This window comes from Python bivittatus, unplaced genomic scaffold, assembly GCF_059951505.1.
Source record: "Python bivittatus isolate LINGU-HERP-01145 unplaced genomic scaffold, Pbiv_v1 ctg000210_np1212, whole genome shotgun sequence".
NCBI classification, from domain to species: domain Eukaryota; kingdom Metazoa; phylum Chordata; class Lepidosauria; order Squamata; family Pythonidae; genus Python; species Python bivittatus.
In genome coordinates, this window is record NW_028277053.1 from 2,978,534 (window position 1) to 2,992,662 (window position 14,129).

A 14,129-nucleotide genomic window follows, 5' to 3' on the forward strand; every position below is an offset into this window, starting at 1 on the left:
TGTATAAGACCAGCTGTTATGAGGTTTAGAACTGGTCACCATTAAGCTCCCCAACTTTAGGGATTAGATTCAGATTGTTCTTATTCTAGTCTTGCTACTCTAATCACTGTTCCACATTAGCTTTTAGTCTTCTCAGATTGGATGTGTGAGCCTGTAGAATTGCAAAAATAGGAAGTACAATTCTCTGAAGGTACTGATGTGTTTTTACCAAGGTGGACCATTGGCCCATTTTGCCTACTATTACCTACTGTGATGGAATGGAATTATGAAGGCCAAGCTCAGGGAGATAAACATTTTCTTGGCTCGCCAGAACCGCGTGAGAGGAACAAAAGGATGAGACTGGCACCTCCCTGAGGAACTCACACTGTTGTGGCTGGAGGACTTTGGGAACTGGGGTTTGAGTCTGGGAAGATTCTTGCTAGAGGTTGTAGCTAATAAACATAGCTGGACTGAATTGGCATTGTCTCTTGGAGTTCCTTGGGCTAGGCCCGACATCAATCTTCCCAGACTCTAAAACCCCAGTTCCCAAACTCCTCCAGCTACAACAGTGTGAATTCCTCAGGGAGGTACCAGTCTTATCCTCTTGTTCCTCCCACGCAGTTCTGGCGAGCTAAGAAAATGTTTGTCTCTCTGAGCCTGGCCTTCATAATTCCATTCCATCACACCTACATTGGTTAACAGTAGGTTTCTCTCTCTCTCTCTCTCTCTCTCTCTCTCTCTCTCTGTGTCTCTCTCTCAAAAAGTTTTTTTTTTCCCAGCCTCACTCCCATCAGTCTTATAACTGCAGTTATTGAGAACTGGATCTGAGCCTTAATGTATGCAAAGCACATGTTCTACCACACAGCAATTGCTACAGTTCAGATTTTGAATTTAACTGTGGCTTAAAATTGCCAGGACAGTCTGCTGTATAGTTTCTTGCCTTCCTTTGAACAAATCATAAAGAGGTGGTGAGATTCTTGTTTAAGAGACCATCTGAAACAACTATTGCCTGGAGTCCAGTAATCTATTTTTAGTACAGTAGATGGACAAGTTAGTGGCCCTGCAACTTGGATAACTCTTAGTGGAAACAGGTTGTCTAAATTCTTTTCCTAGGTTCAAATCTAGTTTTGGTCCAGGGATGGTCTTGGCCAGCTCAGTGGAGGACCTGCACGGGGAGACATGGGAAAGTACAACCCTGTTGCTATTCCTGGATTTTATGTGATTTTTTCAAACATTAAATGTTTATTCTTCAGAAGCTTTGGCAGAAGTTGGGGGTTGCAGTAGTTTCATTCCTACTTCTCTAGTTGCTATCAAAAGATAATATGTTGAGATGTCTGCTCTGCCATTTAGACGTGTTTGGGGGATACTTCCAGGCACCATCTGATAACCCAAATTTGGAATATTGCAATGGGGTGGCCTTTGAATGTACTCTGGAAGTTGCCACTGGCCCAGAGTGTGGCAGAATGGGTAATAAATTGTGATTTCAAGAGATGCCAGTTGCACAGGTTACCAACTGCTTCCTACACCCACTTCCACAGGCTCACTATGGTGCATAAAGGGGTATAAACTTTGGCTCACATTTATTGTAGGAATACTTACTCCCCTATGCGTGCGTTCTAATATAATCCACAAGGCACCTTTCGTAGTTCCATCAGATACATTTAACATCAACAACTAATTCTGTTTTTAGCATATCAAAGTCTAAGCTATGAAACAACATGCTGGTGAGGTTGGCACCCTCTCTGTTACAATTAAAATGTGCATAGACAGTTTAAAATGTATATACATTTCAAAACAAGGTTGGCTGACAAAGCTGGTTAATGAAGCAAACTCTCCTGTTTTACTTTAATTCTCTTTGTGATAGGATAGGGGAAAAAATCAATCAATCCAGGACTGTTAATCACAACTTTTGGTAACAGTAATATACTATCAAGGGTAAAACTGCAGTGACTCTTCAAATGTTGTCATGTCAGAATTAGATCACCAATGTCACTGCTGGAGAAAGACAAAATTCCCAAATCATCTATTACTGTACAAACTGGTAACCTTGGAATGATTTCAGTGCCATGACTCATTTGTATTTCATACAGTGTTTTTGTGACATAAGCTGCCTGTCACTCTTGCTTGGGAACATGCATCTTAAATTGACAAGGGCAAGTGCATAGCAAGGTTGACCTGAAAGCGTTGACAGTCTCTTCTGCTTTTATGCTCCCAATTACGTTCTATGCAAAGTTGAAAGACGTTTCTCCTGTGGATTTGAATAACTACCTGTGAACAATATGACCAATACATTGGAAAGCGTTCTGATGTCGGAAACGGATCCTATCAGAAAAGGTCCATTTGCCTGGCACTAAAGCCTGCACCACGGGAAGAGGCTTACTAGATGAAGGTGCAGTCCTGCTTTGGGTGTGAATTGAGACCTTGGGGGATGAAATTATAACCAGGAGCCTGCCACTGAGAGCAATTCTGATATTATCTCATCTGAGGAATTGCAGGGGTCAGCACACTTGGGGTGCAATGGATGAGGTGGGAAAACCACCTTCATGATCATGGTATCTCCCCTGCCCGGTAAGTAAGGATAAATAAATAAATGTTTAAAAAGGGATTCCCTCAATTGTTTCATTTAAAAAGCCAGTATGTCATTCAAAGTACAATATGACATACTGTACATGATAACAAGGCCTGTAGTCAGGTATAGCCTACTTTGCTGTCAACAACCACAAACTCTACTATAAACTTTGCAACCGCAAGAGTTATTCTGGGAGCGGGCTATATGAACCCACCCAGTGATGCTTTAGTCAATAAACTAGGGTCACAAATCATGGCATAACACATGTGCAGGGATTACCTCTTGAGTGTGGTTCTGCTTGTATAACATGCTAGTCAACAGCTTGCTTAACCACAGTTTACTCAGTCCAATTATCTAGGTTTGCAAGACCCTCAGATCAGCTTTTCAAAAACACACTAAGATAAAATGAAGTTGGCTAATTGGTACCTCTGAATGTTGTACAAGTCTAGCCAGCAAAATCAAAATGCTTCTCCTCATCTTCAGACTGCTTAAAAAAAAACATAATATTGTGTGTGTGTGTGTGTGTGTGTGTGTGTAGCAAGAAGGACAGTTTTAATACGCACTACATTTAAGAACTCATAATATTTCTTTACCTATTGACCCGCGTACCTTTTGTTCCACCCAAAACTCTTGCTCTTAAAATGCAGAAATAGGCATAACTTATTTAGCAAAGTTTTTTAGGATGGGAACCCAGGAGGAGAATATAAAAATAGGCACCGTAGCTCAACTCTGTGGCAGGGGAACTGCAGAGACAGCTGCCATACTTTAAAAGGCTTCATGAACAAGAGAGTTTGCTTTAGGCAAATTGCCCTGTGAATTCCACCCTCTTTTTTCTTGCGAGGAGCAACACAACACACCATTTCTGCATTGCTGGATAAGGCTTCAAAAACACCACTGGCACGATCTCGGCCTTGCGCAGACGTAGCGTACGGCTGACTCACCGATACTGGCTGATTTTTTTAAAAAAACCCATCCTTTTCTTTTTTCGAATCAGTTTATTAGATTTTAAGATAAGAACAATACAAACTAGCAAAAACGAATATCAAAGAGAAAGAAGGAAAAAGGAAAAAAAGATTGAAGAAGAAAAGGAAGAGCAAAGTCAAAAGTGCAAAAAGAAAGAAAAAGTACAGAAAAGAATGACTTCTGACTTTCCTCACAACAGACCTCAGTAACAATTTACACTAGACTCTTACTCTACGTTTACAACATCACTTTCATTTTTTCTGTTGTCCAGTATAATTATGTCTAATCAACAAATCTATGCATCATAATTTCATTTTTTTTCGTTTCATGCAAAAAGTCCAACAGTTTTAATCCCCTCTTTTCTGTTTGAGAAAAAAGAACACGTTTTCATTGACAGGTAAATAATAAAGATGAGCTGAGGACCCCCCTTTTTAATTTTTAAGGTTGATGGAGGTGACTAAACATTATGAATGAATTATCCTGGTCCAGCTCATTTCCAGGGGCCTAAATGGGCATATCCATACGGTTCTTTTGGCAGATTACAGAAACAGTAACTATTGCTTTATTTCAGGATGGTTTTGTTTGACTTTCCAGATTTGCTTATTGACCCTGGATTTCCTGGTAGTCTCCCATCCGAGCACTAACTAGGACCTACCACTGGCATCTGCAAGAGGAGGGTGAGGTGGGAGGCAAGTGGCAAAACATATGGCCCAATGTTGTGATGCAACGTCTGCTCCTTACGTACCTGCAGACTACACTGCAGTGCAAATCCAGAAGGCAGAGCTTATGTCAGGATGTCAAAACTCTTCCCCTTCCCCTTCCCCTTCCCCTTCCCCTTCCCCTTCCCCTTCCCCTTCCCCTTCCCCTTCCCCTCCTTCTCCTTCTCCTTCTCCTTCTCCTTCTCCTTCTCCTTCTCCTTCTCCTTCCCAAAAGCCAGCAAAAGACACAAACAATCATATGGAGAAATACAAAAAATAAGCAAGGATTATATGGGTGGAACTTGATCTTTAGGAAGCATCTTCAGTCACATTTTTTAAGCTATGTAGCAAAACGCCTCTCCCCAGTTTCATCTGCCCGTCCTACCAGATCCAGCAGAGAGGGCATTTGGCAGGCCCCGGGTGGTGGCCCTTTTCTGCTGTGGCCCCTGGGCTGTGGAATCTTCTGCCCCCTGAGGTGAGGTTGGCCTCGTCCTTGTTGAGCTTCCGGAGGTCCCTTAAGACTTGGCTATGCCAGCAGGGGACGGGGGAATTAGTGAGGGGGGTCCCTTATTTTTAACATTCTTTTACTCTCTGTTTTATTTTGCTTTTTATATTTTTAATGTATTTATTTTTAGCTTTGCCGTGTGCGGCTCAGAGTCACCTGTGGGGAGATGGGCAGCTATATAAATCGGTTTAATAAATAAATAAATAAATAAATAAATAAATAAAACACTCATTTCATCATTTTGGCATCATGACGGTTAGGAAGAGATGCCCATCGGTCCGTGCTTCTTAGCTTTTTCTTAGATCAGCTAAGATATGCTGGGTGCTACCATATTCACTGATGAGTAACAGTGTTTATTTACGTAAGTGTTGACGCTTCTATCAATATTTATTCAACCTCATACAAAACTTATCTTTCTTCTAAGAAGCTACATACAGAATACCAAGGTTATTTCACATAAACTCACCTTCAACAACTCTGTTATATTTCAAGCCTTCAGGCTCTGCAGTTCTGTAAGTTATAATCTTTACAGACCAAATTGGGGAAAGCTATTTTAAACATGAGATTTATTCTCATTTGACCCTTAATACACAATATTCTCAGTCACATTTTGTATGAGCCATGGTAAACTATATGCTACTTAACCAGTCTTCCAGTGCCAACAAGACCAGCAACCAAACCATCTAGGTTAGTATCTGAGCAATGATTGTTGACTGGTTGTCCAATCTGATGAGATAGATAGATAGATAGATAGATAGATAGATAGATAGATAGATAGATAGATAGATAGATAGTGTGTGTGTGTGTGTGTGTGTGTTATACTTGTTATTTCATACTACAATCACTGGTTTCATACCACAAACAAGGGATTAAGCTGCAGAGACTTGTGATTTCATACCACTAATACTGGTTTAAACTGCACTGTCCAATTGCATATCACAAACAATAGTTTAGCTCACAAAGGTTGGTGTTTTCATACAGAAATATGGATTTAAATGACAAAGGCATCAGTCACAGAGACTTGTGGTTTAACCAGGGGTATCCTTGGGGAAGGATCAACAAAGTCAAGATGATGACCAGGAGGATGCAATCAAAGTTCTGCTTGTTTTTGATGTGTACCAACAGAGCTTTGATCGCACCATCATGGTCATCCTCTTGACTTTTGGACACGCTTAAATTTAACTCATAAGGACTTGTGATTCATACCATAAATGTTGGTTTAGCGACTTTTATTTTGAAACTCTGCTTCAGGTCCAGTTATGTCTAATAGGAGTGCCAAAGGAACCACAACTGATTCAATGATCTATTTGCAGCTTCACTACAGTAGAGGAACAAATATCAATGAACATATTTTATGCATGGCAGGACACAAACCAGCAGCCCTCCAGAGTGTGCTCTTTTTCAAAAGCTCAAATATAGTAGCCCTAAATAATGTCCAAGTAATTCTACTAGCCTTTGGGTTTTGATAGCCTGATGAGCTCACTTACAACAAAGTAAAGATTGCCATCCTGCAAACGTGGTGTGCTCTGTGGCGCAATGCGTTTTCTTCGCCCGACATCTGTTCTAAATAAGCACATGTGGGAGTTTTGAATGGCTGTGTCTATACCTTACTAAACTGTGGGTGCACCAAATGAATACATTTTCACAGGGTGAGGTCTCGTTGGTCTGCTGATTAGAGAAGCTGAACACACATCAGAAACCATTAACAACATTCAAAAGAGAACAAAAGATTCCTTGGTTGTAAGCGTTGGAAAATACGTTATTCAGTGAAATTAGCCCCAAAGGTGGTTGATTTTCGTCATCAGCATCGCTCTTCTTGCAGATTTGCAGGTAAAGGTAAGGAATGCAGTGCTTGAAAGTTAATTGTTCTCTTAAGGCAGTGTTTCTCAACCTTGGCGACTTGAAGCTGTGTGGACTTCAACTCCCAGAATTCCCCAGCCAGCCAGGCTGGCTGGGGAATTCTGGGAGTTGAAGTCCACACAGCTTCAAGTCGCCAAGGTTGAGAAACACTGTCTTAAGGTGTTGTTTGGAAGTAAGTCACATTGAATTTGCTGGATCTTCTTTTTGAGCAGGCATTAAAAAAAAACCTGCTAAGTTTCTCATGGGATGAAATAGCTAATCAGGGATTTAACTGATTCTTGGACATGTTTTAAGAACAGCTAAAAGCTACAGTAAGTAGTAAACACTTTGGAGATTGAGAAGAGGTGTTTTAGGGTGAAGCAAGTAAACGTTTTCATTCACGTCACTCGTGGTTATTCAGTGGTATCCCACAACTTGCCCCATTTTTACAGAAGAGCTTCAGCCCCCCAAGCAACTCCCCCAGATGTAACTTACCTATGTTAAGATGTCTTTCACCCAGTTCTCCCAGGCTTAGAAGGTCTTTCACCTTCTTAAATATCTTGGGTGCTAAACATATGCCTCTCTACCAGCCCTCTCTCCCCGTTCGTGGAGCTGAGAAGTCTCTGCACTCCAAGGTGGAAGTTCTTAAACCCCAAAGCTTTTGTAGCCCAGGACACTTCACGGGGGTACAAATTCTCTGTGAAGAAAGCAAATCTTGACAAGTTAAAAACAGGAGCCTAAAACTGCCAGCTGTTTAAGCCATTTACAAAATCCTCAGCTTGTTTTTTACCAGCGGACTGGAAGTGATTCCTCCTTGGGGAGCAGCCAGGATTCCTCCTGAAATGAGCTAAGATCCTGGTTTATAACTCAGTCAACATTGTGATATGATGGCTACAGTAGTTGTAATCCATTTTCTCAAAAGAGCTCAGGGTGGAGTAATTGATGTATCCCTTTTCCCTACTTTATCAGGATAAACGCTGGCTGGGGAATTCAGGGAGTTGGAGTTCACACATCTTCAGGTTGCCAAGGTTGAGAAACACTGGTTTAGAGAGCGTAACAAAGGCCCTCAGTAACCTTTGCTACTACTTCAGTCTTCCCCAACCTTGTTGCCCTGCTTGAGACTTCAGGGTGGAGTAATTGATATATCCCATTTCTCTACTTTATCAGAATAAAGGCTGGTTGGGGAATTCAGGGAGTTCACACATCTTCAAGCTGCCAAGGTTGAGAAACACTGGTTTAGAGAGCGTAACAAAGGCCCTCAGTAATCTTTGCTACTACTTCAGTCTTCCCCAACCTTGTTGCCCTGCTTGAGACTTCAGGGTGGAGTAATTGATATATCCCATTTCTCTACTTTATCAGAATAAAGGCTGGTTGGGGAATTCAGGGAGTTCACACATCTTCAAGCTGCCAAGGTTGAGAAACACTGGTTTAGAGAGCGTAACAAAGGCCCTCAGTAATCTTTGCTACTACTTCAGTCTTCCCCAACCTTGTTGCCCTGCTTGAGACTTCAATTCCCAGAATTCCACTTTGCAAATATGATAATTTGGAAATCCAGGCAGTTGTGCTGCCAATTTTACGTTTTGTATTTATATATGGTTTGTTTGTGGTTAGATGGTTTTCTTGGTTGTTTTTTTCTTCTTTCTGATTTATTGTGTGTTTATGTTGTACGCCACCAGAGTCACACTATCTGAGTTGGGTGACCTTATAAATCTTGAAATAAACACACACACACACACACACACACACAAATAAATACATTCTAGAAGGTAGTCAGTTAGGGAAGACTGGGTTATTGGCATTTGGTATTTGGTTACTACAGTAGATGTGGTGAAATAAAATTACAGCTTCAAGTTTTTCTTTCTTTGGGCAAAGCACCACTTAATTGTCATCCTCAGCTTGTAAATCAGCATGAAATGAACACTGTGTTGGAGCCTGGTCCTTGGGACAGTTTCATTTAAGAGCTCCCATCTGTTGCTCCATACTTTCACTAAAGGTCATGGGTGAATTTAGTAACTGAAAGATCCGAGCAAGGACAATTAGCACATTTCATAAAATACATACAGAGTGTCCCATTTAATAAGAAATGGCTAATGGTACCCTCAAAAGCTGAACTCTTCTACACAACTGTACTGTTTGCTTCGCTGTGTTATTTCTGCAAGGACCTGGGAAAAATATGTGTCACCCATCCTGCAGAACAAAATTAATTGGTCAGATCATTATAAAAGATTCTTTATGTCTTCTACTAAAGATATCATCCTTGGAGCCATCACCAGAAATGCCCTGTTTTGCAGCTCTTTCTTGGGAGAAATGGGTTCATGCTGGTGCCTGCAAACATGACCTCAACTAAGCATAAACTTATGCTTTTTTTATTTTTGTAACTTGATTTGTATAACGCTGTATGTATAAAATTTATGTCTAGTACACAGCTGTCAACAGTAACGAATTCTGTGGTTCTCTTTTGCATCTGAGTGTTGAGGGAAGAAGAGAAAAATGAGCAGAAAATCCTTTAATCTGGATTTTATAGTATAAATCTTGCTGGAAAACGGCCATACATCGGAACCAGATGAGGGCTACTCTTTTGCAGGGGCAAAATGAATCCTAGAAAATAAATGTAGGTTCAGTAGATATTTAGAAGAAATCTTTTGAAGAACACTTTATTGTCAACTCCATTATTACTGCTGCTAAGTGTGGTAGGAAAGGGTTGTTAAATAAAGATCCTTCCAGGATCCACTGTGAAGTTCATATTCAAATATTTTTAATAGCAGTCAACCATGAAAAGGCATAGCCGTGGACTGCAGAGAGCAAAACAATTCCTAACAAGGCTGCCAATTTCCACCCCATTATCCATGTTGGCCTTTAAAGGTTTATACTGAAGTAAATGCTGCTGTTCAAAGACATTCTGTCTAAATTTAATTTATGTACAATCTGTAAACATAATCGAAATATCTTGCATGCTTCTTCCGTGCTGGGGTGAAATGTTAGTATAAAACCGATAGCTGTTTTTTCAAGTTTGCAAAGCTTGTATTATTTTCATTCTGCAACCAGCAAGTTAGTTGGGAGTTACTGGAGGACCCTTGCAATACACTCCTAATGCAAACTTATTTAGTAAGTAAGTTCCACTGGCTGATTCATACCTTTCACTGAGAGACAATGTTGATTGCTTGTTCATGGCTTAATATGTTCTGTGAATCCAGCCCAGTGTAGTTTGCAAATAACAGTTTGTGTTCTTTAGGATGTTGTGCAAAACAAATAACTTGTGGTTTATTATAACAAGAGACAATCATAGAGTGCATAAAGTGGAGCTTTTTTATTGTTACATAGACTGAAAGTAGTAAATAATCAATAAAAGAATGACTAAATCATATGAGTAAGCTTTAAACTATACTTTCTTAGAACATGAGAATTGTGGAAGCAAAACATTTGTGGGAAGTCCAGGTACATAACCTGGGAAAAGTATCAACTATGGCAGATGATAAACCACAGAGACACTTGGAAATATTATCAGGCCCACATTTGCTATGTGTTAATTGAAGAAGAGTATTGACACCTTGGAACTTTGGTGTTGGAGAAGACTCCTGAGAATATCATGGACAGCCAAGAAAACAAACCAATGGATCATCAAACAAATCAACCCAGAGTTCTCACTCAAGGCACAGATGATCAGGCACAATGATCCTACTTCAGACATATTATGCAAAGATTTAGCACTCTGGAAAACGCTCCAATGCTGGGAAAAGTGGAAGGAAAGAGAAGAAGAGGACAACCAGCAGCAAGGTGGAGGGACTCAGTTATAGTGGCGCTGGGTGCACCATTGGAAGACCTGAAGGACCAGGTGAGGGATTGTAACGGTGCGTGGGAATGACCTTGGGAGACAGGAGGAAGATCTGCAGCTTTGACCGCAGCCTCCTAAACAACATTTGAGTCTGGAGGAGGAGGAGTGGTGAAAGCATCTCAGAAGGGACTTTCTAGCTTTCAGGAGAGTAAAAGTGAGGGAAGGGAGGGGTACTTTCAGACTTGCAAGATCCTGTTCATGTAACCTTACAATAAAAATAGAGCTACTCCTGGGTGTACTTCTTGCCTGGACTACCTTGTAAGGCTAATAGCAGTCTTGCAAGTCTGAAAGCCACCCTGGTCTGGCTAAAAACAAAAAGGGAAACTGGAAGGAAAAATTCTGGAGGTCAGTAGTTCAGTTAGGGCAGGGTTTCTCAACCTTGACAACTTTAAGATGTGTGGACTTCAACTCCCAGAATTCCCCAGCCAGCCATGCTGGCTGGGGAATTCTGGGAGTTGAAGTCCACACATCTTCAAGCGGCCACAGTTGAGAAATACGGATCTAGATTGTGAATCTCTAGGAAGATCGCTGAATTCTAGGCCATAGTAAAGGGGGTCAGACACAGCTGTGAACACAATACAGACATGCTAGGCTTCTGCTCTGAATAGGCTTTTATCCAGGATCTTTTGTACGTCAATGTTGTTTTCTTCTTTTTTGGTCTATGACTGCAAATTCTTTAATAATAAATACCCATGTCAGGGACCACCAAAGTTGTAAAACATCATATGGGTTGGCCATCCTGATTTTAGTTAACTAGCATTTGACATTCTCTGTAATGCTGGTTGACTAGAACATCCTTGCTTTAATATCAGTCCCTTTAATGTTATCGATTGTCATAAAAATGAGGCTTAGCTTGCATGTGGAAAGGGAAATTCTTCTGGATTTTGTAAGCAAGCAAACACACAACACTGAATTTTCTTCTTTTCATGTTGTCTCCCCCACCCCCCCACCTTAAGAAATAGGGCCGTGATGTGGATTTTCCAGATTATTTCGAACAAAGAGTTGGGATTATTTTGCAAAAACATGTCCACCCCATATGACTGTTGTACACACATTTCTCTTCTCCTTAGACCATTTTGCATTCTATATTTTCACTCGATGAAAAGCACTCGGCTATGAGTACTTGCTCAGAGAAAAACATTCCTATTTAATCAGTATAATGGCTGACAGAGGTTACTAGGGCCATTTTAGGGCAGGTACAAATGTTGATATTACATTTTTCTCCAGTCAAGAGTCAAACAGATGTACTCATAAGCCTCAACTGGCAATTGATAAATGAACAATACGTTGGCTTCCCCACTTTTGACCCCATAGACCTACAGTCCAAACAGCACTGTGGATAGTTTAATTGGGAAGAGAGTGATAAAAATATATAGGAGCCTCTAATACTGTTACTGCTTAAAACAGCAATAACTAGGACAATCGTATTATATCTAATGGTTCTTCAAGGTTTCTTGGGTTGGCAATCCTACAGTTTAAAGCAGTGTTTCTCAATCTTGGCAGCTTTAAGCTATGTGGACTCCAACTCCCAGAATTCCCCAGCCAGCCAGGCTGGCTGGGGAATTCTGGGAGTTGAAGTCCACACAGCTTAAAGTGGCCAAGACTGAGAAACATTGCAAGTGAGCTCAAAATGTGAATGATATACAACATTAGATATACAACATCGCCATCTCCCGGCCAGCGTCAAGTACTTCTGAAAGTCCAGATTAGACCTGATAGTTTCAAGTTTTTATACTCATGTTCTTGTATTAAGAGAATTGATTAACAAGATAATCTGGATGTGACAAATAGATACGGAAGGTGGATTTAGCTGCATTTAGCTCCATGTTACAAGGCGGTATCTCAACCTATTACTCCAAAACAACAACTAACAAAATTCCAGTATGGCATTAATCTAACAGGAAGTATTGTTCTGGGGTTTTGAATTTCATTAAAGGAGGAAATGTATTCGTTTTTTATTATGGCACTCTTTTTGTTATTTTGCTAATTAAGTAAAAAGCAACAGAAAAAACTAAACAATCCAAGGGGAAAAGGGGAAAGGAATAGGATACGTATATACACAGTATATAATTGCATACATGGCAGTGTAACGCCTTATTCATCATCATCATCATCATCATTATTATTATTATTATTATTATTATTATTATTATTATTGGCGTTGCGTAAGTTTTACACCGAGGTGAGTGAGAATTCAAAAGGTGAGATTTAATATAATGAATAAATGTCGCTGGAAGATACTTTCAATGGGCCATGATAGATTAACAAAAAAGTGTCTTGATGAACAGTCTGGCATGTCTCACTCGATCTCACAGCTAAATCGAGTTTACTACGACCATCTCACTCCATGGATTTTCACTTCCATATTTAATCCCAATCAGCTGCCAAGCCAAGCCAAGCCATGTTCAGACAGAGGGTTCTGGATATCAGTGCTCAGGTTGACACAGAGATGCTTGCTAACATCAAATCTTTAAAATGGCTGGCCCAGAACCAAAAGACCTTTCAGCTAGAAAAATGCCTAAAATATGGGCCTGACACAGGGCCAAAGAACAGCCTAACCAGAGCAAGGTTTGAGCTCCTGGATTCTATGATAAAACACAGGCAATTTCATCAGGTACCTTATCCGGAGAGGATATGTGTATGGGGCGTGCCACAAATAGAGGACATTTCCCATATCCTTTTGACTGCGCACTATATGCTTCAGCCAGAGCCCAGCATGTAAAGTTGCCAGCTGACAGGATAGCCCGTTGGGAGCCCATCAAGAAGCATATACCTTCCTCCAAGGCAGAAATGCACGGATGGTAAGAAAGACTGCCAGGTTTATAGTTAAAGCCACCCAACTGAGAACTTCCAATCTAGATCAGATTGGGTCAACTGCCAAGGGGATGAACTTACCTGATTATTTCATTGAATATTTTTCTATAAATGATATATATATATTATATTGTATTATTTTACCTGATAGGATCATTAGACTAATCAATAAACAATAAGCCCTATATCCCCTTCAGATATTTTCCTATAAATCAAGCCATTTAAAAGCCTCAGCATAATAGAATGGTATATTATGAGCTCTTTTTCCCTCTATTTTACTGAAGACCTGATCTACTCAGGTTTTTTGATGACCTAATTTTATTCCTATACAGGTCGTCCTCGCATAGTGACCACAGTTGGGACCAGCAACTCAGTCATTAAGCAAAGCGATCGCTAAACGAAACTGTGACGGTGCTTACGATTTGACTTCAGCTTTCCTTTGCTTTACAGACCTGCAAAGGTCGTAAATGCAAGGATTGGTCGCAAAGTTACTTTTTCATTGCTGTTGTAACTGCAAACATCACTAAATGAGGCAGTCGCTAAACAAGAACTACCAGTACTGCCATCCCCCATGTTGCACGGTAATCTCTGTGAACCTATAAACATTATCCTATGAAACAAGAGCTAAGGAACATCGCCATGCTAAATTCTTGCTATGTGACTACATTTTATCTACAGCAGCTTGATTATTTGCACACGGAACTTATAAATATACTTTCTAACAATAATACGATTTGTAACAATAATAGAATTCTTACCTGTTATAAGGATTTAGAGTGGCACTTTCTTTGCCATAGAATGTACTATCCCTCTTAGAACATTGTATTCCAATAAGGTTTATAAGTATTCCATCATTATCTTGATAGGGAGTTGTTTGAACATGACTGTGAATACTTGTGTGTTGGTTAGGGATACAAGAATTTTCTGTCC